Source organism: Ascaphus truei, chromosome 3 (assembly GCF_040206685.1).
Source record: "Ascaphus truei isolate aAscTru1 chromosome 3, aAscTru1.hap1, whole genome shotgun sequence".
Classification (NCBI taxonomy): Eukaryota; Metazoa; Chordata; class Amphibia; order Anura; family Ascaphidae; genus Ascaphus; species Ascaphus truei.
The window spans coordinates 116584847-116611050 of record NC_134485.1 but is presented as its reverse complement, the minus strand read 5'-3'; the positions used below and the strand labels follow the sequence as shown (position 1 = coordinate 116611050).

The window sequence follows — 26204 nt, the reverse complement described above, 5'->3', positions numbered from 1 at the left end:
TGTGGTGTTACATTGCAGAGTTCCATCACTACACTGCACTTATAATAGGTTGTTGAATTGGACTGCACCTATATTGAAAGATTATGCAATTACATGTCCCACAGAGTATTTACAGTTCCAGTAAAACCCTATTCCCTTATCAGAAATGTACTGTACACCGTCTTCTTAGAGAAGCTCTGTTGATTAACCGATCAAATGTGCAAATGTAAACAATATGTGAATATTGTTGGCCTGCAGACTGTTGTTGCCCTGCCCTTGAAGTTACCACTGTCAGTAGTTATGAAATAATTACCTCTTAAGACAAGGCGAGACATCTGGAAGGCAAAATAAGTAAACTAGCAACCTACACGAAGAACAGGTGACCACAAGACATTAAGGAGATTAACTCACTGCTGAGTTTTAGGCCACATCGAACATTCAGCTCTTTGGCAACTGTCACAGCAGCTGAGCTGTTAAACCATGCTCTGTATATTTAATCAAGTCTGAATTTAAGCCAGATGGCCCCTGTTGCTTTTTCCAAGAGTCTGCTACAAATGATAACTGCTTATTTTGTTGTACGATGGTGCCTGGCACCACTGCATCTTCTCTTTCCAACTTCATATAATATAATTATATTCATATATAATATAAACATACATACATATATACATATATACATACATATATATATATATATATATATATATATACACATAAGCAATACGATACCGTTTGGAAACGAAATCAGCAGGCAGCACTCCAGAATTGAACAAACAAGTGTATTGAAAGTCTGAATTTAAGCCAGATGGCCCCTGTTGCTTTTTCCAAGAGTCTGCTACAAATGATAACTGCTTATTTTGTTGTACGATGGTGCCTGGCACCACTGCATCTTCTCTTTCCAACTTCATATAATATAATTATATTCATATATAATATAAACATACATACATATATACATATATACATACATATATATATATATATATATATATATATATACACATAAGCAATACGATACCGTTTGGAAACGAAATCAGCAGGCAGCACTCCAGAATTGAACAAACAAGTGTATTGAAAAAATAAACACAAAACCAACGTTTCGGTCCACGAATGGGACCTTTGTCAAGGTGGTGCAGTTACAGGACAGAAGTGAACACATATATATACCCCTAGAATACTCACAGATAACAGGTGCTGCAAATCAAGTTGATTGCACAGCATGATGTCAGATGCAGTGATGACCTTGGGTAACCTCAATGTGAGCACTCAGTACAAAATGTACAGTACTTAGTAGCTCAATAGGAAAAATAGTGGAAGCCACTGCAGGGGGATTAAAGTTCACACACTGGCTCCCAAGTCAAAAGTGGTGTGTGTAGGCTCCACATGTATGTGTGTGGAAGAAGCCATAGAGCTGAACTGTGGACCTATTCCCATAGCTGCAGTATCACTTATGTGGCAAACAGAAAAAAAGTCCCAACCACAAATTGCATATGAGGCCAAGGTCAGACATGCACTGTCCTACAAAAATCAATATTCCAACGTGCTAAGTGCAAAAATATAAATATAAATGTTAAAATGACGATGTGGAAGGCTGTTGGTCACTCGTGGACCTAGTATCATATCCGTGGCTGTTTCTGTGGACCCAGCATGTGGCCAATATAAACTGCCCTGGCATAAAGCTGTGGCAGAAGCGTCACAAGACCATTGTAATGGATATATAATGTGTAGCCTGGGTATGGCTTCTGATGACATTACTGATAAATGGGGCATTAACCACCTAAAAGGCAAAACATGATAATCGTTAATGCAAAACCTGCTCAATGTCCAAGAGCCTTAGTGTACAGTCCATAGTCCAATCCTAATCCGAAACGGGTATGTCCTGGTGGTTTGCCCATGGAAAATCCCTATGTGCAGAATATGACTATGGTTAACTTTGCTTATTATAGTAGTCATTATGTCACTCTGTTTATTAGGTTTTTCACCAACAGGGCACATATTCTGCACATAGGTGGTACATTGAATAAAGAAGCAAGGTTAAACTTAAAAACAGTGCATATACTGTAGGAATGTTATCTGTGACTGAAACCTAACACACACCCCCTGTATAGTATACGATTTATGACATGAGGTGTTAAATAGTCCCTGAATGTTAGTGATGTAAGAGTGTAAATGTAAATTACATACGTACACACACACACACACACACACACACACACACACACACACACACACACACACACACACACACAATCTTACATCACTAGCATTCAGGGACTATTTAACACATCAAGTCATAAATCGTATACTACAGGGGAGGGGGAGGTTTCAGACACAGATAACATTCCTACAGTATATGCACTGTTTTTATGTTTAACCTTGCTGCTTTATTCAACGTGCCATCGCCGGAAGAGATCTATTCTGAAGCCAGGGTCACGTGTGATGTGTGAATAGCCCCAGATAGCATTAACTCAGCCCCCTTTCCAAATCACGCCAAGTCCTATAATATTTCCTTCACTTTATTGGAAAAGCAACAGTGAATACAGGTTCTTGTGGATGTTGTGTAGTTGTGAGTTTGTAGTTAAGGGCAGGTAGAAAGAGATGGTCTTGCCATAGGAGTGTGACAGGAAGGTACTCACTCAGCCAAGTCAGAAATGAAAAGGAAGTGTAGGGGAATCTGGGTAAAAGGAATAGTCTTGGGACAGACTATCTGTGAGCAAAACAGGGAGGAGGGCAGAATAGCCCATTCTAGGAGAGATTTCAGAGGCTGCAGTAGCAACTCACTGACTACATGCCAGAGGCAGGGAAGGCAACATTGTAACATATCACACAGGCAAAGTGTGTGTGTAGAAAACTACATGCAGCTGAACTTAAGAAACTGACAGGCAGAAGCTGCAAACAAGGGGGGGGGGGTGAACAGAGAGAGCAAAAAGGGGAATACTTGTTCCATGACAAGATCAGTGTATCTCGAAAGCTTGCACAAATAAAAGCATTTAGTTAGCCACAGAACGGTATCGTCTATTCATTTTTGATTATTAAAGCTCGGCTAACACGGTACCCATACATACATACATACATAGAAAATAGCCTTTGCCTTCCCATTTCTGTTACTTACTGTTTGACCTTACAGAATAAAACTAATTTGCATCTCTTCCACAAGCACTGCACGTTGGGAATGGTTATTGCATAATATTTTTCTAGTGCGAGTCTATAACAAAACCAGTCTTATTTATTTATAATGCGCCAACATATTCTGTAGCGCAGTACAAATCGGGATGGGGGACGAAAACAATACAACAAATAATCCCATACATTGTTACAGTACGTAATGAGGAGGGGGCCCTGCACCAACCCGACTTTAATTCTGAATTTCCACGTACCCATTATTCATCATGTTATTAGTCTATTACTAAGCAGAATATTAGTCTTAGAAAACCAAGGTATCACATTGAGACAGGTTGGCAATAGTACAAAAGCATTGTATGAGCAATGATATTGCCAACTCATTATTATTAGTACAGGAAAAAGGAAACCAAAAATATCTGTGTGTTAAAAATTGTCAAGATGTGTGTGCCAAGACAGCTTAAAGCAGCAATACAGCATTCCTCCTTTTTTGTATGTCTAAAGCATGTGACAATGTGACAATGTGACAATGTATAATTCTACATTCTTACCTCAGCTGGCAATCGTTTGGTGATCCTGTTATAAAACCATCAAAACACGGACTGTGACTAACATAATGGCTACAATGTGTCCGTATATTACTAAGGTTACATTATCTATTGTTACAGTTTACAGCTGAAACTGCTGGGAATATTGGCAACAAATTATCACAAACAGGAAAGTGTTACAAAGATCTTGCACTGTTGGGAAGGTGGGCTAAAACCTGCTACAGAAATCAAAGGATGCTTTAAAACACATTAAAAATGGCATTCCGAGTTAAATAATAATTTTTAAAAAATGCAGTATTATCTAATACCAACAATATGATTTATTTAAAAAAAAAAATCCTTTTTTGCTGCTTTAAATACATGTATAAAATCATGTATTAAATACTGCATAGAAATCAGTTTCCCTCTCCCATCAGTCACATACCTCATTGTGAAATTCTTCAACATTTTCTATTTTATGGGGATCCTAAAATGGCACAAGTATGGGGGGATTGCGGCTTTAACCCTTTCAGTGAAAGGTCATATGGCACCAGTCTCTGGCATTTGCGGTCAAGTGATCGCTTCAGCAGCGACCACATGACAATCGGCGCCTCCCGGCAGACACAAACAGAGGTGGCGGCGGTGGCTTTCACTTGGATTTCCCCCCCATTACGTGCCAGGTATATTAATAGATCTCTGGCATGCCAGGTATACAGCACATATGCTAAACATGTTAAGGTAAAATGAAAACATTGATTGAACGCTACAATGCGTCACACAATATGTCCCCCACATTAACTTTCCAAGCAACATTATTTGTTAACGTTTTGATTGTCGGTCAACATATTGTGGGACCAAGTTGAGTTGATTTTCTCAGTGACTTCATATTCTGTGGTCTATTTTTTAGCAGCAATCTCCCCTGCCTGTTGGTTTCAATTTAACGTGTAATGAGTTAGCAATACCGTTTTTTTTAAATGTTTTGTTTAAACACAGGAAGTCTCCAAGCCCAAAAAAATTACAGAAGTGAATTCCCAGCACAGAGAGAAATTAAAATGAGCACAAGCTGCCTCCCTGTCAATGCACCAATGAATGGTGGGAACATTGCTATGGTGTGTGCTTCCAGTCTTCACTGATTGTTTTGTATTCGCCAGACATTATATAAAATAAATCATGATACAATTGTTCAAATACAAAAAATTAAAAAAAGGGAATTTTAAAGGTACACATGAAATCTCTATTTGAACCGGACAGTGAGTGCACCTTTAATTTCACTGGTTCGTCAGCTTTTTCCTGTCCTCCTCCAAGATCTTTTATAAAGGGAAGGAAGATTGAGCCAAATCACTACACGAAGACTTTGGAATGTAAAGGAGAACATTCCTATGAAGTTCAAGAGTTTGGGTTACTTCCAGTTCAAACTCCACCACCCTCTCCGCCCCCCGCCCCCACTCTTCCCTTCATCAGAAAAGCTGAATAATGAAAAAAAGCAAAAACGAGGTGAATACTGTTCAAGCTTGTCTAGAGCTTAATGATCTATAAACTCTCAATGAAATTATGCGTGTCTCACTCATTTTATTAACATTAGCCACCTAGACTTCAAAACAGTATCACAGCTAGAAAACAGTACTTTTCCATTAAAATATGTTTGTTTGTTTTCGGAAGCACTTGACAGCACGGATATCAAAAAGAACAGGCGAAAGGGTATTCGCACCAATGATATCCTACTCGAACAACTACTAAGCACTCTAAGAACACACTTCCAGTCGTTTCTGAGTGAGCCGAACTGGCTCCCAAACAAAGACCATGTATCATGAGTTATTTTACGAGATTTGAGCTCTCCAGCTTAACATGCCAAGTGCTCACTCAGAATCGGACTGTGATCCCTGCAGTCAACCTGTAATTAAAAAAAGGGACAGAGGATTCATTTGGAAATATGCGTATCAAAAAGCTGCTCCAGCATAAGCTACAAATGGCTCTTAAAGAGATTAAACAATAAATCACATCTTTGGGAGAGCACACCGACTCATTTGAAAGACCTAATTTGTCCTAACCTGAGGACACCAAAAATGGAGCACGTTGCAACAACCTCTGTTCCGATTCAGACACGTGGTTCTTCAGATTAGATCTCTGATCACGATAAAAGACCCTGACAACAGTGGCCTTCCTGGAGTTCCTGTGCCGTCAACCACCGCAAAGTAGCCAACAAGTATTGAGTGGTTCCACAGATAAGTGTCACGACATCACAATGTTTAGATTTCAGCTGGACTCGAAGGTTTAGATCTACCATAGTTCTTTAAGCTTATATTTCAATATGTTTCTCGGATTTTATTCAGTGCAATTGGTTAATCGCTGTTCTTTTGATTCATCATTACTTAAACACCTGTGGTGTCCTGCAAGGCCATGTTCTGGGGCCCTTACTCTTTTCAGTCGACATTAATGATCTACCTACAGCTTGTAATGTAGCTTCAATGCATATGTATGCGGATGACAATCTTATATGCACACAGTCCTCGCCTCCCTGACCTTGGATACGTACTTCAATCTAATTTTCAAGACTCAAAAACTGGATCTCCGAAAACAAACTGTTTTTAAAAACACTCACAAGACTGTAACAATAGTATTTGGAATGAAGGCTACATTTCTAAAGCCATCAAAGAAGGACACAAATAACTTTTTGTTCACAGCTGCATTGAACCACCAATCAACCACCCCAGTGTACATCTGCTTTGCGCAGCCAAAGAGTGTGAGCCGTTTGCTGCTGTTTGGTGATGTTCAAGCTGTTATATTTAAATCGGAAAATCACAAGCCCTTTATCCCATGTACCCAATTTTCCAACTCTATCTGACCATGAAATATCTGGGAATTGACTGTATAACCCTGTTCTTTTAATGTAACCATGTATTTTTATAACTCTGTGTCCAGGACATACTTGAAAACGAGAGGAAACTCTCACTGTATTACTTCCTGGTAAAACATTTTTATAAATAAATAAAACAAATTAAAATCAATGACAGCTACAGATCAAAATCATCTCCAACACCATTCTAGTCTGTGTCACTAGTTTTAAATATCTGAGCATATCGTTTGACTCCCATTTAACATTTGGGTTGTACATTGATACCCTGACATCCAAAACCTTTACCAAACTAGGTGTACTTTATAGGAACAAATGCTCCCTTAGCCCACTGGTCAGAAAGTGCATGGCAAAGCAGATGCTAATGCCAATGAGACTTTTTATTTAATGTATATATAAAATGTTTTACCAGGAAGTAATACATTCATAGTTACCTCTCGTTTTCAAGTATGTCCTGGGCACAGAGTTATGATGACTGGTAGACTATGGGCACATAGTATATGGTACAGCACCCCAAATTCACCTTGGCAAACTATACACCTTTAAAATTCAATATGCCGCTTTGTCCTACAATCTAACAACACACATAACTGCAAAATGTTCTAAGAACTAGATTAACTACTATGAGTCTATGCGCAAAGTACATTTTTCCTGTCTTGCCTTCAAATACTTTCTGGGCAAACAACCTGCGTATCTGAACAAGCTCCTCACCCGTATCACATACAGGACGTATCAACTGAGATCTCACTCCAAAAGGCAGTTCATGGTCCCAAGGTTGAAAGAATCTGGCTGCTCCTCCTCTTATGCACCTAACAACTGGAACAATATACTAGAGACTCAAAGCCATGTTTCACATTTTAATCTGGTCTTTACCTTACATACGCCTATAACATATCTTTAATGGTTCATGAAAAACAGAATGTTTAACCCTGTTCATTTAATGTAACCTTGTTAACTTAAAAGCCTCCCATCTTCACCCAGGACATGCTTGAAAATGAGAGGTACAGTAACAACGCATTACTTCCAGGTAAAACATTTTATAAATAAACAAACAAAACATTGCTTCTACTCAGTTTCCCACCTCCAATTCTTACCTTTATTTTAAAAGAACCATAAGCACAAAATATTAGGGAAAAGAAACATCCATAAAATAAATAAATAAAGAACCAATTAACTGGGTGCTGTCAAGGTGAGAAAAATATCTACACCACGTAAAACATATTATGAATAAGTAGTAATACAATACACACCAAATATAATGTAGAATAAATCATTATTGTTTCTACATTATGTTTGGTGTGCAGTAGCTTTAATTTATGTTTTTCTTCATATTATTTGAGTCTATATGCTTTTCATCCCTTTTACCAGAACACTCTTCAATTGATAGGCTTGGCTTAAGGCGATATTTAATTGAACATTTGATTTGTTCCCATCACCTCAGTAATTACTTTTTTAATTTGTTTTATTTAGTACAGACTATATACCTCTGGTACACGGCCTGCTATTGTAATCTAATAGATACATTCGATAAACCATTATTCAATATTACCATTTCAGTTATCAACATTCAGCATCTCTTAAATGGGCCATTTCTCCTAGGACCAAAGTGAACTAATTCCACTGACATGTTTAAAGGGTCAGAACTGGGTAATTATGACTTTTTCAAGCAAATTTGACACCTATAAGTATTTTAATGTAGTTTACAAAGTTAGACTAGGGAGGGGGTGTGTTGTCACTGTGTGTCAGCATGTGCTTGTACAGCCAAAGTCTCCCCTCACCGCATCTTTATAGGTTCTCTGCGATTGAACCTTTAACTTGATATAATAACTACTGTACTGTAGCTTTATACACACCAGATTTTATTTTTTAACGTTGTGATTCGTCTTCGATGTCCACTTTTGCACTGAATTTGAATAATCTCCTAAATCCTTTTAGCCTCTTCCCGTTAAATCCATTTACCCTTTGAACACTGGGTTATAACTACCAAACCATGTCATCATGTCACGTGCAATATACAGTAGTGGAGAACAGATTTCAGAATTTGAAAAACGCATTAGCTACCAAGAAATCTTCATCAGATATTAAAATACTATCTGGTTTTGTGATATTACGGCTTCTGGCCTAATTTAGTAGGGTAACTGCTTACTATATGTAGATATACTCCTTGTTAAAGGACTACACGGCCGAAACGCGTAGGAGGGTGGCACTACCCCTGTGGGTGATGTTATTTGATCAATACATTTATTTATTTTTAACCACCTGGCTCCCTGGTAGTGTGCTGCTGTTTTCTCTTTTTAACTGCTTACTATACACAAATCGAGGAAGACAACTGCTTAGCAGGGGTTCTCTGCTCTTCCTCTCTCCGACACTGAAATTAGTTATGAACACCCCCACACAAATGAATAAGCCATTGGCAGAAGGTCATGCAAGTTATTAGCAGGCTGTAAATTCAGACAGTTTAGAATAAAAGAGACAAAGACATGACAGAGATGGGCTCGTTCATCCACAAACGGATCAGAAATTGCTGAAGTCCCATTCTACACTGAATGAGAGAGGATAAAATATGGAAGTCGTGAAGATGGTTAAAAAAGGCAAAAACAATACCATGAAACAACAAGCATAAAACAGGAAATCCTGAAATGATTTTCTGAATGCAACTACTCATGTAAAATATGATTTGTGTTTTTGTTTTTTTTAATTGTAATTTCTTATAAAAACACAGCCCGTATTTCTGCGACGCGGGAACTGCTGCTACATTCTGGGTTCAGCAGCAAATATATGTAGGTGTGGTCTTGAAAGGAGCATATACAGTTGTATCCACTCATTGTCTCAGAAGCTGCGGCTGAAAAATTAAAAATCCGCGGCTCCATAGATGTTTTCATCGCTGATGGGGATCAACCCGACCCACCCCTCCCACCTCCCTGCAGCATTAATCCTCTTAGACATTGTTCCCATAGCTTGCCCTGGTGATGGAGACAGTTAGTCTGGCTACTACTGTATTTAATGATCTTTGTTGTTATGGTTATGTTTCTGAAGTACTCCAGACAAAATGTTTAAGTTAAACATATATTTTTAAAAAAAAGAGAGAGCAAGAACACCACTCAACAGGTAAATGTACAACTAATCAAAGAAATATTAGTGGATGGAATATGTAATAAGTTGCCACCGATTACAGCAAAAGGGTGCTTCATGTGTATTAATGAATATAGCTCTAGAACAGAATAATGAAATGACCTGGCTCACAGATTCTCAGAGATACACATGCGGAGCACACCCTAAACCAGGGATGCGCAAACTGGGAGGCGCGGCGCTTACAGAGGCCTCCACGCTCTTCCCAAAGGCATTTAAATGAAATGCCAGGGGAGCGGCGAAGGGCTCTGCAAGGTCCCTTCCTTTGGCTCAGATGGTTTCTGGCGACGCGTCACCATGGCATCGCGGTGTCAGGTCATGTGACGCAGCATTGCCACGGCAACGTGACGTCAGAACGCTGGAGCCAAAGTAAGGAGGGGGGGGGGGGCAGAGCCGGCAGGGGGGTGCAGGGGAGAAAGATTGCGCTCCCCTGCCCTAGACTATTAATACTTAACGTTTCATTCTACATTCAAATAGGTACTCAAAATAACATACCGATAAGTGATGACAATAGTGAAGGAATAAATGAAGTATATACAGAATATATTGGCAAGTGTGGCATGCAAAAAGAGTATATATTGAATGTGCTTGAGACAACATATTAAGCTCTATATGCTGAGGGAAATAATACTAAAGGCCCAAGAGAATTGATCAAAAACAGAGTGTAGGACTTCCGGTATGGCGCCAGGGCTGTGAGGACGCACTGAGAGGAGCTCCGCTGGTCCGTCGGGGAAAGCCGCTGTAACCGCGATCCAATAGCCGGCAAAATACCGCCAAAATTTAAAGAGACAGATGCCTCAAGAAGCGGAGATACCTGCATGGAGAAATATCTCTCCAAAACTGCACAGATGGCCCCAAAACAGCAGCAACCGCGCCAGGACAAGGGAGAGAGAAGGAGAGAGACACTGAAAATGGCAGCCACGAGGCTCAGGCAGGAGAATCCAGCCAGACCGGTGAAGCAGACAAGCAGGCACAAACAAGGTCAGAGCATGAAAGCATTGCAAAGGCTGTAGCAAGAGAAATTCTCCCCCAATTAGATAAAAAAAATTGACAAAATAAAAACATCCATAGAAGAGCTGAAAAATGAGTTGTCAGCACACACCTCAAGAGTGGAAGAGGCTGAAACTAGAATTAGCACTGTGGAGGATGAAATGTCTGACGTGCATCAAGCACTATAAACACTGCGGAAAAAAAACTGCATATTAGAAGAAAAAGTCGACGACCTTGAAAACCGGTCCCGACGAAACAATATAAGACTGATAGGAGTACCTGAATCAGTAAAACAGTACCAGCTCATAGAGTTCTGCGAGAAATGGATCCCAGAGCACCTTGGGTTATCCGCAGATAATGCAATAAAGATAGAGAGAACACACAGAATGGGTGCTGCAAGGCAAGACCAAGAAACTAAACCTAGAGCAATAATAGCAAAGATTCCCAACTTCGACGACAAAGTCAGAATCATCAAAGCTTTTAAGGAGATGGACCAACTGACATTTGAGAACAAGAGAATTATGATTTTTCAGGACTATTCGGCTACGGTCTCACAAAAAAGGAGAGAATTTAGCAGGGTATGCACCACTCTCTACAAGCAAAAACGGAAATTTGCATTGATCTATCCAGCAACCCTAAAAATCTACACCGACACAGGGGTGAAAACCTTCACAGCCCACACGACCTGGCGGAAAAGTACGTGACAAAGATGACAATCCCCAGGAACGCAGAGGAGGACCGGAATGACACAAGAGACGAAGACCGCTGAAGCTGACGGATGCAGAGCCAAAGATCACATTTTACTTGAAAGAGACTGAATTAAGACATTTGTCCCTTGTCAAAAAAAAAAAAAAAAAAAAGTGAATGTGTGTGGGTGTGCAAGAATACAAGCATATATGTGGCCCAAGAGGGTGTATGAACAAGCATAGGACGAGTGACAGCACATAGGGAAGTATGTGGATATCTGAATGTGTAACTGATATTAACCTGCAAAGCTAGGCTTGTTGGACTGGATGCAAAAGAGTGAACAAACCGGGAGGGGGGGGGGGATGGAAAGGTATAACAGGGGAGGGAGAGCCAAGAACGCCTCAAGCAAGAGAAAGAGGGGGGGAGGGGGGGAAGAGGGGAGGAGAGGAAAGGGGGATGAGGGGGATGAGAGGGGGGGGGGCAGAGAGGGGGAGTGGAGAGAGGGGGGGAGGAGAGGGGAGGGGGGGAGGAGAGGGGAGGGGGGGAGGAGAGGGGAGGGAGGGGAGGAGGGAGGCGGAAGACGAAGAGAGGGAAGGGCAGGTGGGTCAAAACAAGAAAGCATAAAAACATAACAATGCGATTGTCATGCAATAACCTGAATGTCTTTTCTCCTATTGTTTTCTTATTGAGTTAAACCTACATTGGACTCCTGGTATCGCAACTGGGGGAAAGCAGCATAGTCAGAACAAGAAGAGATAAAGACAGACAACAGACAGAAACAGACAACCTAACAGCAAGAAAACAACCGATCCCCAAGGGGGACAGAGACGGGCAACCATGACACTGATGTAAGGTATACAGTTACACAACCACATGAACATACAAACAATGAGACCAAGAGAATAGCGGGAAGGAGGGCACACACACACACACACGCTACAACAATAGAAGCACTCATAACACCAGCAAGAAATGTAAGGAGACAAGCAAGAGGGAAACATAGACACACAGACACCTTAACATACGACCAAAGATAGGAAGTAACAAGGACAAAACAGCCAAGGGACAGGGGACACAACAACAAAACCAAAACAAAAGAATAAAACAAAAAATGACATGCAAAAGAACAAAAAAAAAAAAAAAAAGATGTACGAAAATAGGCCTAAGGAAAAATAAAATAGTAAATATACCCCCCGACGGGGACAAGGAGACTAAAGTGCACACATAAGGAGACACACAAGAGGGTAGAAAGTACACCTCTGGAAAAAAGTGAAGTCCAGAAAAGAAAGGAAAGTTAAAAGTTCAAATAGTTAAAAGGTTAAAAAGTTAGAAGTTTTAATACAGAAAACAAGGCAGAGATCATGTTGACAAGCCAGGATAATAAACAAAAACAAAAGAGTGTTGGGAACAAGTAGAAAAGAGAGAAAAAACCCAGAATATCATACTTAACAGGAAACAAGGGAAAGCAAACGACGACATACATAGAGGACACAGAACAGATTTAGACACAAAATGCATACACGAATAATAACATGGAATGTAAAGGGGCTTAATAACCCAATAAAACGCAAAAAAGTACTAAACTACCTAAAAAAACAAAAAGCAGACATAGAATTCCTACAGGAGACGCATCTAAATTCAAAAGAAAGCAATAAACTACAAAGAGATTGGGTAGGACACAGCATTTTCTCCCAGGCAATAGGAAAGAAAGCAGGAGTAGCCATACTTACAGTATAAATAAAAATCTCCCCCTAGAAATAATCAACACAGAGAGAGACAGTGAGGGAAGAATCATAGTGGCAGAGGTCAGAAGTGGAGGAATAGACTACCTCCTAGGAAATGTCTATGGACCAAATGACCATAAGACTGAATTTTTCCAAGAAACTATAAACAAGATACTACAATATAAACATAGAAACTTAATACTGGGGGGGGACTGGAACGCAATACAGGACAAGTTCCTAGACAGATCAAACCACAACGATAGCATGCCCAAAGACAGCGCCCAAACCAAAAACATGGAATTGATTAAAACAGCACTAGGGGTAGTAGATGGATGGAGAACGCTCAACCCACTGGAGAGAGACTTCTCCTTCTACTCCAATGCCCATAACTCATTTTCAAGAATCGACGCAATATTACTAACACCGAATCTACTAAATAAAATAACACACATAGACATGGGAGAGATAATTATATCTGACCACGCAATGGTACGCCTAGATCTAGATATGGGACTGGGCAGAGCAAGCCCAAACACCTGGAGATTCCCAAATTACCTAAGCAATAGCGAAGACTTTGTGAATTACTTAAAGAGAGCTTGGGAGAGATTTGACAACACAAACCAGGAACATAGGGCAAACCCCAAACTCTTCTGGGAAATATCAAAAGCGGTAATTAGGGGGGACATTATGGCATATGTATCCAGAAGAAAGAAACAGGCAACACAGGAATTTTGTAAGGCCAGTAAAGAACTTAGCGAGGCATTCAAAACAGACTCAACACCCCAAAACAAAGAAAGCTATAGCCAGAAAAAATCCATATGTGAGGCATGGCTAGAAAAAAAAAAGAACTAGGGAAAAAATCAGTAAAAGCAGCCAAATTTTTCAGACACGGCAACAAGACGGGTAGGCTACTGGGAAATCTTATGCGTAACTACAGGCCAACTACACCCATCACTAAAAAATATGACAAGACAGAGATAATCACAGAAGCAAAAAAAATAAACGGAGGTGTTCAAAGAATACTACAGTAAACTGTATAGGGAAGGACAAATAAATACAGAAGCAAGAGATATTTTTTTTTAAAGACATTAAAATACCTAAAGTAAGTCAAGAAGAAATGGATAGTTTAAACTCCCCCATCACTCAAAAAGAGATAAAGGACACAATTCAAAACCTAAAAAACTGCAAGGCCCCAGGCCCAGATGGCATGTCAGGGGAATACTACAAACTCCTAAAAGAAGACTTGATAGAACCATTACAACATTTATATCACAAGGCACTCAAAGACGCCACGTTTATGGAAACAAGTGAAATGGCCCACATAATGATAATACACAAACAGGGCAAGGACCCCATGAGACCAGAGTCGTATAGACCTATCTCACTGATTAATCAAGACGCAAAAATATTCACCAAAATTATGGCAGATAGGTTAGCGAACATTCTTCCGTCCTTGATACACCCTGACCAGTCGGGATTTGTCAAAGGAAGATCCGCAGTGAAAAACATTAGAAAAGTACTAGCGGCAATAGAGTGGGTCAGACTACACAAGATAGAGAATACAGCCCTAGTAACAATTGATGCCGAGAAAGCATTCGATAACATAATGTGGGAACATGTGTTCTTTGTGATAGATAAATTTGGACTCAAGGGAAATTTTAGTAACATATTAAAGGCAATGTACAACACCCCAAAGGCTAGAATAATAGCAGCAGGACACCTATAAGACCCATTCCAACTGTACAGGGGGACACGTCAGGGGTGCCCGCTGTCACCCCTGCTGTTTAACCTAGCAATAGAACCTCTGGCTATCTACCTGAGACAAATGGAGGACTTTAGGGGGATCAAGATAAACAAAACAGAATTGAAACTATCAATGTTCGCAGATGACATACTAATGTTCATGATTAACCCAGATGAATCAATCAAAAAGGTCCTACAGCAAATAGAGACATTCGGGTCATTCCCAGGCTTTAAAATAAATATATCTAAAACAGAAATGATGTACATTAAAAAAAACACAGATACTAGGGCATCATATAATTTCCCTGTAAAAGTAACAAAAAAAACCATTAGATACCTAGGGATCATGCTGGAGGCAGAAATTTCCAGACTATACGAGAATCATTTTAAACCTATCATAAAAAAAATAGTACAGGAACTAAAAAACTGGACGACACTACCCTTATCACTATTTGGGAGAGCAAGTGCGATCAAAATGATTTTGTTTGCCAGACTCCTCTATCCCATGCAGACTCTCCCTATGCTCCTCAAACATGAAGACAATACGGAAATAAATAGAGCAATAACAAAATTCCTATGGGGAAATAAGAGAAGTAGAATAGCTCTAAAAAAAACTAAAATTACCAAAGGAAATGGGAAGTATCAACCTACCAAATATCAGGAACTATAACATAGCAAGCATAATGAGACATGTAGGAGACTGGATAAATGATACCAATCATTACTCCTCCCTAGAAATAGAAAAGGAATTCTCTCCAGAGACCTCCCTGAAAGAGCTATTACATACTAAATGGGGAGATATCCCAGTGACCCAAAGAAACAACATACTAATCAAAGATACTATAGTAACATGGAAAACGGTCAGGAAAAAGTTTAAACTGTCACATACAATCTCAAGATATCTACCAATTCAAGACAACCCCAAATTTATTCCAGGACATACCCAAACATCATTCCAAGTTTGGAAACAAAAAGGGATCACTTGCCTAAAAGATGTGATTAACACAGACAAACAGGAATATATGACATTTCAGGAGCTCGCACAAAAATGGGACATCCCCCTAAACCTAATACACGCCTTCTCATATACACAGTTAATCAGTTTCTGCAAAAAGTTGACAAATCATAAAACTACAGTACTAAACAACAATAGAATAGACGACTATTTTAAAGCAAAAGAGCAGGACAAAAGTAAATTGTCAGAACTATACAGCATTTATTATTACCTATCACCTGAGATCAGACTCCAAAAGACTATTCATGGTCCCAAGACTCAACAAAGTATCCGGATGTTCCTCCTTCTCCTTCCGTGCACCCCAAAACTGGAACAACCTACCAGAGACTCTCATATCCACCACCAGCTTAAGTTCTTTCAAATCTAAGGCTGTCTCACACTTTAATCTGGTCTGTAACTGTTTCATACGCTCATAATATATATTTTCTTTAACTGTGCATGCAATGTCTTGTATATAATGTATACCTTGTTAATTTATGTAACTGTATTTGTAACCATGTATTATTTTGTTTTACTCTGTGCCCAGGACATACTTGAAAACGAGAGGTAACTCTCAATGTATTACTTCCTGGTAAAATATTTTATAAATAAATAAATAAATTATTAGAGATCAAGATATAGAGCGCACACACGCCAACACACTCAGGGCATGGAAAAAAGACTTCCCAGAAATACAAAACATGGAACAGCTAATACAGGGTATACACAGGGTGCACAAGATCATACCGTCAGAGACATGGAGGGAAATGCAGTACAAAATAACACATAGAGCATACATAGCATTTAAACGACAGATAAAGACCAGGACAGAGGACACCACGTTCTGCCCTAAATGCAAGACACCAAAGGCGGACCTTAAACACTGCCTCTGGACATCCATACATATATCTAGATATTGGGACCAAGTGCTAGACTATATGAAAACAAAATTAAAAGTCTCATGGACAAAGGACCCAATACCTATTATATTTGCAAATATAGAGAACTGGACGGAGGGCAAACAAATCAGCAGAGCAGTAACCAGACCCACAGAGATTATACTACTAGCGGCAAGAAAGACCATTATGATAAACTGGATACAAACACAACAGCCCTCAATGGAACAACTACATGACACATTATACAAACTAATGACAATAGACAAACTGGAGACGTCCATAGACAGAAACAGAACAACGGAAGATTTCCGCCAAAGATGGGACTGGTTCCTCGAGGAAAGAGACTCGCAGACAGGTGACAGTTTAGTCTAGGGTAAAGACTGGAGACAGAGGACGGAAAACAGGAAAGGAGTGAACAAGACCAACACGACAAGTTAGGTTAGAATATAAGGTTTAAAGTTTAAGGTTAATTAGATAGGAATCGAGCTGGAGAAAACCGTATCCATAATGTGTAACACAAGTATGTAACGAGGTGAACAGACCCGAAGAAAACACAATCGCTCGCACTTAGAGCAAAAATGAATCCAAGCTCGAATTCAGAGTTAAGAAAAATGTATGTTTAATATATGGAAAATCTGTAAACAATGTATGTGAACAACGGGCGACACAATATGCATGTAACAGCACAAATTTTTCAAGTTGATCGCCTGTATACTGAAAATGTACCCAATAAAAAAGATTTGTGAAAAAAAAAAAAAACAGAGTGTATAATCATAAATCAGATACTAATACCAATTAACCATGGTTGGTGTCAGATAAATATGTATAGTGTCCCAAAGACACAGATCTAAATACTGCATATAAATTAGGGTTGCCAGGTGTCCAGTATTGAACCAGACTGTCCTGTATTTGGATACTCTGTCCAGTAAAAAAAAAAAGAGGTAATACTAGACATGTGCCCAGTATTACCTCTTTAGACATAGTGACCTTACCGGCTTGGGCGGCTACAGGATTTCCCCGAGCAGGGGTGTTGCTAGGGGAATGGGCAGATTCCTCCATCCTGATTGGCTGTATTACCTAGCAGCAGCCAATCAGGAGAAGGTTTTAGGAGCCTGGGGGTGGAGCCAAAAAGAGAAACAACATGGAGCGGAGAGGCGAGTGTGTGTGTGTGTCTCCCGAGCATGTCGCACATATCACCATTGTATCCTATATTTTTGGAGAAGCCGCATGGCAACCTTATTACTGTGGCTAGTAATGGCCCACAGTTAAACTCAGCTTGTTAGAACACTAGTTGCACTGTACAGCTTGGAATGATGAGATGGCATATAAGGATATATGGATATAGTAGGCTCCTAAAATAAGAAATATTTAGCGTTCCTTTAAATATGTAAAATAGCATACTGGTCCACTAATAAACTTACTAATTCACATAAGTAGACCCCAAATTTAGGATGATGTTGGTTAGCTCGCGATGTCATATTCCCCATCTACAACCATACCCTATCTTTTACAGTACATATTAATCAAAGCTTTTCAGCAAAACCATGTTGCAAGCAAATGTGTGATGTCACAAACAATCACTCGCCAAAAGAGCTTATAGTCTAATTTTGTGGAAGAGACAAAGGGGCAGATTTATCCAGCTCTGAGGCGGGTTTTCACACCCAATCAGGCGAGAACTGCCATTGACTTGAATGGTGGTTACCCCCTATCTCCAGGGTTACAACCACTCCAGGTTTGACCCGGAGACTACAAGTTTTGGCGACATACCTCTGGGCTACGGGTTTAACCTGTCAATCTCCGGGTGGCAGCGGGGTGCGACGGTGTCTCCTAGCGTCTGCCATGACAATGGGACGCTACGTGATGTTACCGTCACGTGACACCCGCTGCCATGGTAATGGGATGCTACGTGATGTCATGACGCGATTGATGCAGCATAAAGTTATGTCACATAGCACCCGTTGTCATGGCAACGCGGCGTCATTTGATGCTGTGCAGCTATGCTAACGGGGAGTTGCATGGGGAAATGCAGGAGAATGCCGGGAGACACTGTCGCCAGTAAGAGAGAATATTTTTTTTTACATTTTTCTCTGTGTTAGCCTTCAGTAGAAGGTGGCAACCCTGCCTACTACACGCAGCTCTTATCACCGGAGATCTGACTCCAAAACACTGTTCACGGTCCCAAGGTTCAACAAAGAATCCAGTCTCTCCGCTTTCTCTTACCGTGCACCTCACAACTGGAACAATCTACTGGAGACTCTCAAAGAGTTCCTTCAAAACATAAGCGGTCTCACATTTTAATCTTCTCCAACTGTTACATACGCCCATAACATATATTGTCTTTAACTGTTAATGACAGGTCTTTAAAAATAATGTATAACCTCTGTTCATTTAATGTAACCATGTATTGTCACGATAACTCTGTACCCTGGACATACTTTAAAACGAGAGGTAACTCTCTCGCTGTATTACTTCCTGGTAAAATGTTTTTATAAATAAAAAAGCAGGTATCAGCGATTCTCGCTCACACATTAATGACTCCTGGCTTTTATTTTAAAATACATGATCTTCTGGATCCATGATTTTTAAGTACCAATAGAAAATCTTAAGTGCTGAGAACCTTCAAGTATCCCCCCCAAGGCTTCAGTCCCAGTCGGCACTGAAGCACGCGCGTCCGGCGGGGGGGCCGCACGTGCACAGCGCTTGACCGCAATTTGAGGTCTGCATGGAGAGGGAGAGATTGCGACGGGAGGGGGCGTGGTGGGGGTTTTGCGGGGGTGTGGCCATGACTTCACGTGGCTGGTTCGCCCTCATTGGTTGAACCGCCGGTGGGGGCGTGGCCACGTCTCCTTCGCAAACAGTAAATTCCATTTCAGTGCCTCTGGAAAATCTTGAAGTAAGGCGCGGCTGCACCTTCCGCGCAAAGCTGCGTACTGGTCGCAGCCCCATTGAGGGGCGCAGCTTGTACGCACAGTGTACGCCACTGGGACCACAGCCTAATGCTAAGGGGTTGGAGACTATTTATTGTTTGTGTCTGCAGTTCAGTTTCTCTCTCTCCAGAGGCTGGCAATCATTGACCTGGCTGGCATAATAAACTCCACGTTTCTGCCATTTGAAAACACAGAAATGCAAATGACCTGCTGGGGGATGGCATACCCTTCTTTTGTACTTTTACTAAACTGAGCAGACAGCTTTTTCTAGACCTGTTTATCTAAGCTCTATTTACCATACTGCACATCAACCAACTACACCGGAGTTTGCTTTTATAGCAGATTCTTGACCTTGAGCAGGGCAGGGGGTGGATCAAATCACAGAGAGGAGAATCACAATGTACAAACTGTACCAAACAGATGATCAGTCTCACTTACATGGCATTACTGTTGTGTACAAATTATCTTTATTACTGTGATCACATGCTTCATTATATATTATATACGCCCCCACTCACACAGATCCACATTTTATTTATATAGTTCTAACAATGTACTGTACAGTATGCAGCGCATTACAGAATAGATTTAAGAATACAGGAAACATAGAAGGTCTGAATAAATGTAATCAACGTCTCAGTGTAATTGGTCCTCAGAAAATTTATGTTTCCGTTCTCTCTGGGTCTGCCGAATTTAAGCATATCAGCCACAGTACTTATATCTGAACAATGATGGCGTCACCAAACAATGGATAAGACAAAAACAACCTAGTTCACCACAATTTTTTAGGACTGAAAGATTGTAAAAACTCTATAATGCATTTGTTTAAAAAAAACTATATAAAAAAAAAAAAAAAAAAAAAAAAAAACACTTTTTTAAAATTTCATATACTGTAATTTAAGTGTCAGCTAGATTTACCCTTTTGCACATGCCACTTGCTTTAGGTTGGACTGGCCCTTTAATGAGAATTGATAGTTGGTTCTTCTGCAGGACTCCTTATTTAAACCTATAACTGCTATTAGTTCACTTTTGTCCTAATTTGAACGCTGTATATAAATTATAGAACTGAATATCCATCTTTATTTTTAGGCGGAGTGGGAAAGTAGACTCAAAACAGGATTCGCAAAGCTTCAAAAAAGGGGTACCAGATCGATCCTGTGTCAACTGCCATACAAGTCAATCAAGCCCAGTAAATCCCACGCATTGTTTGTCTAACAATTAGTTTCATAAGCCCTGCTGGGGTGATCAGATGTCCACCTCGATGAAGCCTTCACCTGAAAGGGATCCTGACGCAGCAGGATAAGCCCCTCCCAGGAACAATACCAGTAATGCGCACACACGTCTGTATATATAATAACAACCTGTACAATGAACCATAAACAGTACCCTGTACCACACAGTATAACAACCCCAGCTCTGTACCACCAATGAGTGTCCCCAAAGTACATTAGGTGCTAGGCACCAATACCCTGATGTCCTTTTCCCCAATGTCCGGGCCCACCGCTACCCAGTGAGTTGTTGGTGCACTTTCTGAGTTACCTGCCGAGTACTCCAGAACTCGGTGCAGACAACATAGCGATGGGGATCCGCTAATCCAGCGACATCACCGTCCGCTCTGTGTTGGGTGGTCTCTGGTAAAAGGGCCCCACCTTTAAGAGTCTCTGTACGTAGGTGGTGTGGTCCTAGACCACAGGCCGCAATCACTGTGCGGCGTCTTCCTCTGTGTCCCTGACACTACTCAGTAAATGGGGAAGCGTCCCAATCTAGGGCCTTCCCTGAAGCAACCACAAGCTCACTTGAGTGGGGCCTATCTGGGACCTATGGGGGTACTCTGGCCTAGTACGAGTGCCACTGTGTAAGGAATCGGGGAACACGTCCTTTGTGATGCGTTCCCTCCTTATCTGCCACTGCCTCGTTCCGGTCACTGGCCATGCACTCTCCCCTGCTCTGCTTACAGGCCGTGCCAAGCTTTACTCCACCCCCCAGATGCGCAGCGCCTCCCTCGCGTCGCGCACACGTGACTATGTGCGTCCATCCCCAGCTGCGAGTCAACACTGCTAAGTGCCCCTTGTCCCCTGCAGCCTCCCCCTTGCTATTGGTTCATGTTTGCTTTACATACCTTGCTCTGGCTCTCACTCATTGCTCAGCATAGCCACTTGTAGCCTTGTGTGCTCCTTAGTCTGTTGTGCCTAGCTCTGTTCCAGTTTGTTTTGCAGATTAACCTCTTGCGTACCGACCCGGTTTATATCTGAACCCTCTCTGGAAATTGACCCCGGCTTACCCTCGACTACGGCAACCTCTCCTACCCAAGATCACGGCTTCACGGACTTCGACAATTTTGATATCTGTAATCCCAGATCATGGCTTAACGGACTTCGATGATTCTGCTCTCTCGAACCCAAGGATCCGGCAAGTATACGGATTAACCCACCTCTCTCCAACCCAGACCCGGCAACGCTAAACAATACGCCTTCCAGGCACGTCTCCGCTGCTGTGGGTGCGTGGTTTCGTACCTTCCCACCTCAGTACTGGGGTCTTGTCTTGTTTGTGGGTAGCGCGAGCGTTACACACCGACACTCAGACCCTACCTTCCCCTTCTCTGTCCTGGCTTTGACTGCCTAGCATGGTTGAAGTGCGCAAAATGTTTCTTCTTGCCTGCAGGGGGAAGGCTGCAGCACTATTGGCTGTAGTGTGTCATGTGTAGCCATCTCTCAGAGTATGCTGGGGCATGTAGTTTCCCCACAGAGCATGTCTGTAATGGCCGCCGCTATTTCCATAGTCCTGCACATGTGCAGGGTGTTCCAATATGACCGCCACAACTCCCGGCACCTCTCTGCGCATGCGCAACTTTATTGCGCATGCGTGCACACTATCAAGATGGCGGCACCCTGCTAAGGGAGCCACAGCAGATCTCCGGCAACCCAGTCGTCCCTTCACTAGCTCACTACCTACAGAAGTCTAACCGCAACATCCGGCGGCACCCGCACCACACGCGGCGGTAAGTGGGACAGAAGGGGATGCCCAGAGGGAAGACCTGGCCACATATATAAATCAAAAATGAAAAGACGATACCGTCCTGTGGCTAACGAAATGCTTTTATTTGTGCAAGCTTTCGAGATACACTGATCTCTTCTTCCAGCGGTGTTACAATGGATAAAGCAAGAAAGGTATAACTTAAAAACAGTGCATCCTGGGAAGTGATCTGTCCTGACTCTGCTGACGCCCCAAGACTCAAATACATGAGACAATGGGAGACTCTACAGGACGAGGACTGGGACCAAATCCTGCAGGCAGCAGCTAAAAGCTCGATAAGCGCCACTTTGAAGGAGAACGCAAATAAAGTCCTAATGCGGTGGTACCATACCCCTCTAAAACTGTCTAAATTTGTCAGGGGATATTCCCCGCTCTGCCCAAAACAGTGCGGGGAAACTGCTGATTTGAAGCATATGCTGTGGTCCTGCTCGAACGTCGCCCCGATATCTAGAGATTGGTTACAGCGGATTCTCAATTTGGAGATCCCCCTGGACCCGTGGCTGTTCCTGTTGGGCAGACGGATCCAGGGTGTGTCTAAGGCGGCACACAAACTGATTGCACATTTTGCAACCAGCACGCGATGCGAGATCACAGCATTGTGGAAGCAAATGGAAGTACAAGTTATACCCAAAATCCGGAATAGAATTTGGCACGTCTGCCAGATCGAGCAGTTGACTAGCTGGGTCAACGACTTTGGCTCAAACTTTCTAAAAGTATGGGCTCCATGGATAGCCCAAACAGACATCCCGGAGATGGACACCGACACCATTTTGCACTAATAGCTTCAAATGCGTTCTCCCTCAACAACGCAGGTAAGACAAGGACATAGAAACAGGTAGACCAGATAACCCCACACGGGCACTCTAGCGCAGCAGGGCATACCAGAGTCGGCTGAGGGCACGGAAAGGCGTCAACCACCGAAGTAGCTACCACTGCTCCTTCCCCTCCCCCCCCCCCCCGACCAGCGTGGTCGCCCCTATGTATCTGGCCCGTGTCCAGTGAGTCATGTATGTCCTGTGGAGTTAGTCACTGTTGTTCGTCACGTCAGTTAAATAAGTCTGCACAAATTACTGGGCCACTCGACCCACTATGCTAAGTAATGGTGTAAGACAGTGGGAGGTGATACAATGTATAACTTGTAACAACCAAATAAAAAAAGAAAGTTGTTAAAAAAAAAAAAAAAAAACAGTGCATCCTGGAATGTATCTGTGGTTGAAACCTATCCCTCCCCCCATGTGCTGTATGCGATTTATGACTTGAGGTGTTAAATGGTCCCTCTGAATGTTAGTGATGTAAGAATATATGTGTATATGTATGTATGTACTGTAAATATACATTTATAAAGCGCCCACAGTATATAAATAGCTCTCGAAAGCTTGTCCTATGACATAAATTATCAGTCCAAATAAAAAAGGTATTACTTAAAACTGAAGAACTCATTTATTCTTCAAAAAAAAATAAAAAAAAATATATATATATATATACATATATATATATATATATATATATATATATATATATATATATATATATATATATATATATATATATATATATACACATACACACACACACACACACACATATATATCCATGTATGTATGTATGTATGTATATATATATATATATATATATATATATATATATATATATATATACACACATACATAGTGGCAGGATGACTGTGGTTAGTGAGGAGGCAACACAGTTCTTCTAGTGAAATAATATGCTGGTGGCTTTATTTGTCCACAAATATAACAAAACGGTCACTTTAAGTAAAACAAAAAACATAAAACAAAAGCCTATCTCCTTTAGTTAGTTTCCCTAAACAAAAGTTAAGCCTATCTACCCGGCTGGTTAGCTTAACAATATTTGTTAATACCACTTGGCTCCTTACCTGGGAGCTTTATTCCATTTGGGACAGCATAAGTATGAGCAGCCTGTGTCTGTCTGTCTATGTCAGCTCTCCTCTGTCCTGATGTAGTCCTAATCATTTGTCCTTTTGCATAGATTTTTTTCAGGAGGTTTTTCATTCTGTTTCCATGTATGTTATTTTAGTTTTATTTGTTAGATGTTTTGATTAAAAGTATTTGTTTATTACTTTAATTACATCTTTTTTTGAATCTGTCGTATGCTGTATCACATGTAGCTCAGTTTCTGTTGCATAATGCTCGCTTTGGATGCAGCCAATTTTTGTTTTGCGTTTCAGGCCTTCGCGCCAACCGTGCGTGATTTCTATCTGGCTCCCCGACCGGCATGTGCTTCATTCCCTAAGGTAAGGGGGTGGGAATTGGTGCGTGTGAGTTGAGAGGGTACGGGGAGGGCGGGGGAGTCTAACCTTTTCCAGAGCAGCCACCTTCCTGAAGCGTCGTATTGTCATGGCGACCCACAGTGACGCAGCAGGAGGAATTGCCCGGGAAATAAGTACCCTTGATTACTTCCAACTGAGGAGAGGGGGGGGGGGGGGAACCCACAAACGCTAAGGCCGGACCCTAATCACTTTGCCACCCATTGGCTCTAAGCTTATTTCCACCCCTTAATTTTATTATTGAACAATTTTTTATTTAATATAAAAATCAATGGCCCCTAGTTTAATTTTGCAATGCCATGGATTTTTAGATTAAGTTTATTATTTAACAATTTTTGATTTAATGAGCGGCAATAAGTTTAGAGCCTATGGGAGGCAAAATGATAAATCCACCACTGAATGCCATATGTCTTATAATGTGGCATTAAAAAAAATAAATACAATTTAGAGTAAGGAGGGCGTTCACAGCACAAGCAGTGCTGGTTCTTGTTGATCACATTCCAATCTATACAGATCTCCTCTGTGCTTCTTACTAAAAGGAGCATCAATGTAGCAAGCAGGTCAAAACGTCAAATCATTTATCACTGTGACTGGCTTATTTATAAAGATTCCATTCAGCTTTAAAGTAAGTGATTTTCTATCCCGACAACTTTTATAGATATCTCTTCCATGGGAAATTTTCCTAGCACTACTTTCATCTATGGCAATACGCATATTTCAGCTTCTGACACATGGTATGCAAAACAGGACAGCAATCAATTCTTAGAAGACATTAAATTTAATGATACCTAGGTGGAAAAGTATTTGCTATTGTATAACATTAAAAACATGATTTAATTCAACATATTTTATGATTACTGTAATTTCCATTCGCTTACCCTTTAAATACATACCAGTTATATGTAATTAAAACAGAGCAGTCATAGGATGTTCCACTGTACAGAAAGGGTGAATTAACTTTACATTATAGATATAGATATAGGTGGTCGAAAATATGAAATACTTAGGAGCCAGACAGAATTTTTAGGAGTCAGTGTTTTGTAAGGCGCGCAAGGAGGAAGGGAGCATTTTGGCTACCTCGCTGGCCCTCTCCACCAGTCGTCAGGTCTGTGTCACTATGTGTGTATGTCAGTGTGCATCGGTGACACACTAACACACAAACACAGTGCGTGTCTGACACAGAGATAAACTCATATCTCAGCTATCGGCTCCAACTAGCCCACCCCTCTGTCTCTTGTTCTCTTCACTGACACATACTCCCTCACAGAGACTAACTCTGCCCCCTATGACTTG

The 26204-nt window shown here is 41.1% G+C and overlaps 1 protein-coding gene across 6 annotated transcripts in view; it reads right to left on the bottom strand.

The window, feature by feature from the left end:
* Positions 1-26204, bottom strand: part of SHROOM2 (shroom family member 2) — a 313178-nt gene that overhangs the window by 215773 nt on the left and 71201 nt on the right. The window lies entirely within an intron of this gene.